This window comes from Phaethon lepturus, unplaced genomic scaffold, assembly GCF_000687285.1.
Source record: "Phaethon lepturus isolate BGI_N335 unplaced genomic scaffold, ASM68728v1 scaffold17115, whole genome shotgun sequence".
NCBI lineage: Eukaryota > Metazoa > Chordata > Aves > Phaethontiformes > Phaethontidae > Phaethon > Phaethon lepturus.
In genome coordinates this window covers 1-5,776 of record NW_010538523.1, presented here as the reverse complement: position 1 = coordinate 5,776, position 5,776 = coordinate 1, and positions in this window count along the sequence as shown.

Below are 5,776 nucleotides of genomic sequence, written 5' to 3'. Positions count from 1 at the left end.
CCTAACGACCCTCGCCGTGCACACGTGCTGAATTTCCCCCCCCTTTTACGACGCTGCAGAAAACCCAACTATCGCAGACAACAAACTGCAAACCAATTCAATCAACACAAATGTTATCAAACAATAAGTATTACATTTCGCTTACTAATTCTTTTACGTTAACTCCTTGCCCAGATCGCTTTCTACGCAGTTACAGCTTTAACGTCTTGCTAATTACAAAAATAAGCCCGTTTGCAGAGAACAATCTGTTGGCATGATTTACTTGCTACAGCCCCCTGGGGAAACAGACTTATTAAATGAAGCACTGAAATACAAATATATCAGCTGTGAAGAACAGCCCTTCTCCTCACGGTGCCTTTCATAGTCAGTCCCCCATTCAATAAGCTATTCTTGTTTAGGCTGGGTTATGTATCAAGCATAGTAGCAATTAAAAACAACGCAGCTAATTAAAAACAAAGGAGCTCTGTACTTGCCTAAATTCCTAAATTTCCTGCGCATTTTTCTCCTGCTCATCTCAAGGAAAAAAGAATAAAAAATAAAAAAAACCCAAAATAACTTTGTTGCATGTTTTAACCTTTGCTTTCATAAAGTCTGTGGCTATGTTGTCTCCTGAGATTGCACAAAAGCTACATGTTTCGCCAACAGTAGGCTATTGGAGATCAGAGCCCACCCAACCTGGGATGCTCTTGCGTAGACGATGGACCGTTCCTCCTTTCAGAGGAACACCGCACCAGATGCCCCTGCTTCTGCAGATTTTGAAGCCAGTGAGCCATACTCAAAGCTGAGAATCAGGCTGTTGCCAGAGGAGTGACTTGCTTTGACCCCGTCCCACCAGGATGTGAGGCACAACCACGGTGGGAGAGATACAGCCCCAGTCCAGAAACTCCCTCCAGCAAGGAGGGGAGAGCCCCAGCGACGTGGGATGCTACCAGCCACCCCGGTGCTTCAGTAAAACCAGAGGTAATACACAAAACCTAGAGCATCCCTAAAACACGGATGACTCTGGGACAGACACACACAGCCCCGGGACGGCGAAAGCGCGGATACAGGGGTGCCAGGCGCCCGGTCCCCGTCCCCTCGGGCCAGCTGAACCTCCTCCACCGGCCAAATTTGTTCTTTGTAACCGTAGCACTTTCTCCCCCTCTTTTGCATGCCTGAAGTTAATTCAAGTCTCTGAAAAAGGAAAAAAAAAAACCAAAAAAACCCACCACTAAACCTGCCCTGCTGACAGCCCTGAGCAGGCAGCATGGAAACCACGCCGGCTTCAAAACCTCCTCACGGTGGGGTTTTCGGTATCTCGCCAGCGCCGCACCGTAACACGTAGCAGGACGGGAGCACAGGCGCTGCCATCAAAGCCCGGCGCCAGCCCTCCTTAATTACGTACCAACAGCTTCCCAGGAGAGAACAGTCCCCTAAAAGGTCAAAAAAAATTCCCTGGATGAAGCAGTTCCTCAGCCTGAAGAAGTTAATCATTCACCGCAACGCACGCCTACGGGGCCAACGCGTCCCCCGCAGCCCCTGGTCCTGGGGGCCAGGGAGAGGCCATCCCCTCCATCCTCCCCTCCATCCCTCCATCCTTCCCTCCATCCCTCCTCCTCCTCGGCAGCCCCAGAGCTGCAGGTGGTTTTGCCACAGAGGGGTGGTTGTTTTTTTGGCCTTAATCCAAAACAGATGGGGAGAAGGTGGACTTGGCCACCCTCCAGCCCCAGCAGCACGTCCTACCTGACACCTGCATTAACCCCTTTCCTGCCGGTGCCCCAGCAAAGCAGAGCTCGCGGGCAGCCACGACGCCCAAACCAAGCACCTGGCTGCATTTCCAAACCTTTTCTTATTTTCTCTCTTTTTTTTTTTCTTTTGGTGCCTTCTGCTCTGTCTCCCATTTGCGTTAAGAAACAACCAGGAGCAAGAAAACCTTCCAAATCCATGGCAGAGGTCCAAATCAAAACCAGGAGTTTGCTCATCCCAACTGTCCCCATCGTCCATCCGGAGCAGCCAAAAACTTTGCAAAAAAACCCCGTATGTGGGTCTTCGAGCCACAGAGCTCTTCGCTGCTCCAAAGGACGTTGCTGGTGAAGGATGCGACTGTCTAGCCAAGGGAGGGAGAAAACAGCTCCCCAAAAAGCCCGTAGGGGACACGTCCAAGGGCGAACACCCTCAGAGGTGCGATGTCAACCACATCCAAGCCTCGTGGGAAACACCAGAAGGTGGTGGAGCAGCCAAGATCACACTGCTGAGACAGGGATAGCTCCCAGATCCGGACCGAAACAAAAACCCCAAACCCCACGTGTTACCCATTTCTACTGGGATTCACCTGGTCTGCAGGCGAAGCCAGAGGGTGGACGCTGCGTCGCCGCAGAGCAACGCGGCCCCGATGCTCAGCTCGCCTGCAAACCCACCACAACCTCCCCCCAAACCACACAGCGAGAAAAAACAAAGCGCTTTCCTCAAGCGAGCTAACCGAATTAACACAAACACCCAGCCAGAGCCAAGGCAAGCTGCGTATAAGATGGTGTAATTTTTTTTCCATATTTTTTAAATACTATCGTCGCTGATTAGCCACGTCTGGCAGGAGGATGAAGGGAGGTGTGTGCATCTCCCATCTACGAGAATAAGCCAAATGCATAGGAAAAAAACATCTCTGGCATGCTGTCTTATTCAAAACACCTATTGTTTGGTTAATGCAAAGTAGGTGTCGTGCAAACATGATTCTCAATTAATGGGAAAAAGCTGGTGAACCTGTTGCCCACCAGCCAAAACACATTAATTTTCCCCCGTAATGCCTTCCACCTCTTTGCTGATTTATGGCTGCGACGTTTTCCAGGTCAAGTTTTCAAATCCTTCTCGGGAGCTATACAAAACGTAGTGGGGCTGCACCCACCGGTGTCTACTTGTATCCACCCCCAAAAAAACCTCCAGACAGGGGTTTCGCTCTCAGGGCAAAGACAATCCTCTCCTCGCCCCAGCACTTGGGAGCAGAATTCCCACCAGCGATTTGGATGCTGCCGTGAAAGCCGTGTCGCCGAAACCGCTGGCCACTCAGCCAAAAAAACCCGGAGGCCAATTCAGACACAGCGAGGATATTTTAATTGCAGTAATTCCGCAAGTAATCTTAAATCCACATTGATGTCTTACAAAGAAGTCACAAAAATGTGCACAGCAGCATGAAGGGAAGAAAAAAAAAAATATATGTATCTCTGCTTGCCATTGCAAATCTCTGCAGGCACCACTGAGCGCAGGATTTTACCACCTTCTTTTTTTTTTTTTTACATAACCTGAAATAAAATAATCCTATCTTCCTTTTAGTTGCCAAAAAAGACATTCTGTTCTTGGCTAAGACTTCTTACTCATCTATTTTACTGAAAACAGCTTTTGGAACAAGTACATAATGCAATGGATCAAACCCGCAGGAATTCCTCTCTGGCACCAGAACTCCCACTATCCTGGGAATACTTTCTAACAAATATTTAGCCCAGATGTGCATTCCTTTCTTTTTCTCTCCCTCCTTTTTTTTTTTTTTTTAAAGCATTAAAGTTTGGGTGGGGGGAGTGGGGGGGTGGCTGTGTAGTTTTGGGGGAAGGGAATCCAATCTGCAAAGTCCCATTTCTGGCGCTCGGCAAGTCGCAGGGTAAAGCCCTAATACACTGGAATGCGAGGAATTAATGTTTTAACTATCCTCCTCTTGGACGACGTCTCAACAGTAAATATTTCGAGTAATTTAGATTTAAGAAGGCTTGGCATTTGTTTAGCCAAGTGCAGAGGAAGGCAACCAAAACCCCTACCACTGTCTACTTAGTCTATTTATAAGGGACTGCACAAAGAGGCGGCGTGGCTTTGTGCAGAAGTATGCGGAGAAGATGTTTCGGCGTCGTATTTTGGGGCTCTACGTGTGCTCGTGGGCTCCACGGGCAGGCGAAGGCGGCAGCGCGAGCAAGGCAAAGGAAACTTCTCCCAGCAAGTCCAGCGGCTGCCTTCGCTTGTGCCGCAACTCCCACGGTATTGCAGGAGAACTCCCACGAGCAAGGATATTTTCAATTTTGGGGTTTCTGCCGGTGGAGCATCCTAAAGAACAGAAGGATCCCAAATCTGTGCAGGAGCTATTGCAAGCCAACTTTCTTCTGCAAAGCAACTTGGGTAAAAACAAAAAAGCACAACCCCAAAAAACCCAATCCACCAAAAAGTATTTATTTTCCAGTGACTTTTGGGGCCGGTTCGATGACTTTACAAGCACAGCCGTCTGCCTGCAGCCCGGGAAGCCAAGGTGGACTCTCCCCGGCACACCGGGCCGAGGGAGCAGGCTACCAGCTCTGCGGAGCCGTGAGTCAGAGCGGCTCCCGCTCCCTCCCCCAGAGCCGCAGTGGCTGTGCAGGTCTAGCAGGAGTAAATATTAGTTTAAAAAACACCACCTCATCTTTTAGCCAGGTACGGCTCCGAAGGCGACTCGCGGAGCGAAGCTGGGGGAGCTTTTGGGGTCGGTGTTTATTTGCACACCGCTGTTTACCGCGGGTCGTGCGACCTTGGCATGAGTATCACCAAAAACCGGTGCGGAGCCGAGCTTCCCGTTTAGCTATCCCAGATATTTGAAGTCTAACAGCAGCAGTGATCCCAGTGACGCCTCTGGGTTCCTTAATAATCACCGTGCTATCAACACTGATTCATTGCTTGTTCATTTAACTATTTTAATTCTTGGCATATTTACTTAAGTGGTTTCCCCAGCGCCGCTGTGACAGCCTCCAGGATGACAACATATCCCAATTTCGGGGCTGACCGGGGCCAAGGCGAGCGGGACCATCCCATCGGGACCCTCGGGGGGACGGTCCCGCACGTGTTCCCAGCCACGCAAGCCGTGCTTTCCAGTTCAGACCAGATTATTTTCACCCAGCTGGGTCTAAGGTTTCATAACCTTGCTCCGGTTAAAAATAGCCTTTGTCTACTATGCAACAGCAAAACCCGAAGTACCCCGTGCCGCGGAGCAGGAGGATGAATCAGTTCGCAGCACCACGAGTTTATTCTCCGGCCAGAAGACTGAACAGGCAAAACACCTTCCCCAGGAACAGCATCAGAAGCGTTTACTCCATCTGCTAATTTGCGGAAGGCCACAAAGAAAAAGGCTTTTCAAGATTTTTCTATCAAACCCTTATTTCTCGCTGACACCTTGAAAGGTAAATAAGAAACATAAGCAAATAAATTAAAGGTTATCTGACACGGCCCAAACGGAACGAGGTTCAAATGTACTCGGCGCAGATTGTGCTGTAATAAATACGAAAACAGCGAAGTGTGCTTTGTCTAGGAAAATCCTCTATTTGATTACACCTCATGAATAATTCACACCAGGTTTCCATATTTGTCCTCCTGTAGGTACACGCTGTGCATTACCTTGCCTGCTATATATACACATGCGTTTCCTGCGCTTGAATTATTAAAGGCTTGCCGGGAGCTGCAGAGTCTCTCCACGCAGAGAACAAACGCGCCATCCCAAAAATAAACCCCCCAACCTTGACGGGCCTCATCTGCAAACTGCTCAGCAGAGGAAGAAAAATAAAATAAAATAAAATAAAATATCGTGGCGGATGGCAGGGGGAATAAATTGTGGAGGAGTTCGCTGTAACAAGCGACAAGACTTTGAGGTTTGTAAATGGCCGTGAGGGATTTCTCTCCATCCCACCGAGGCGTTGTCACTACAGACGTGAGCGAGGCAGGGCTGCTTTAGGAAAGGGCTGTCCCTATGTGTCAGCCTCTTCCTACAGCGACATTATGTCACTTGGAGGTGACAGACGCT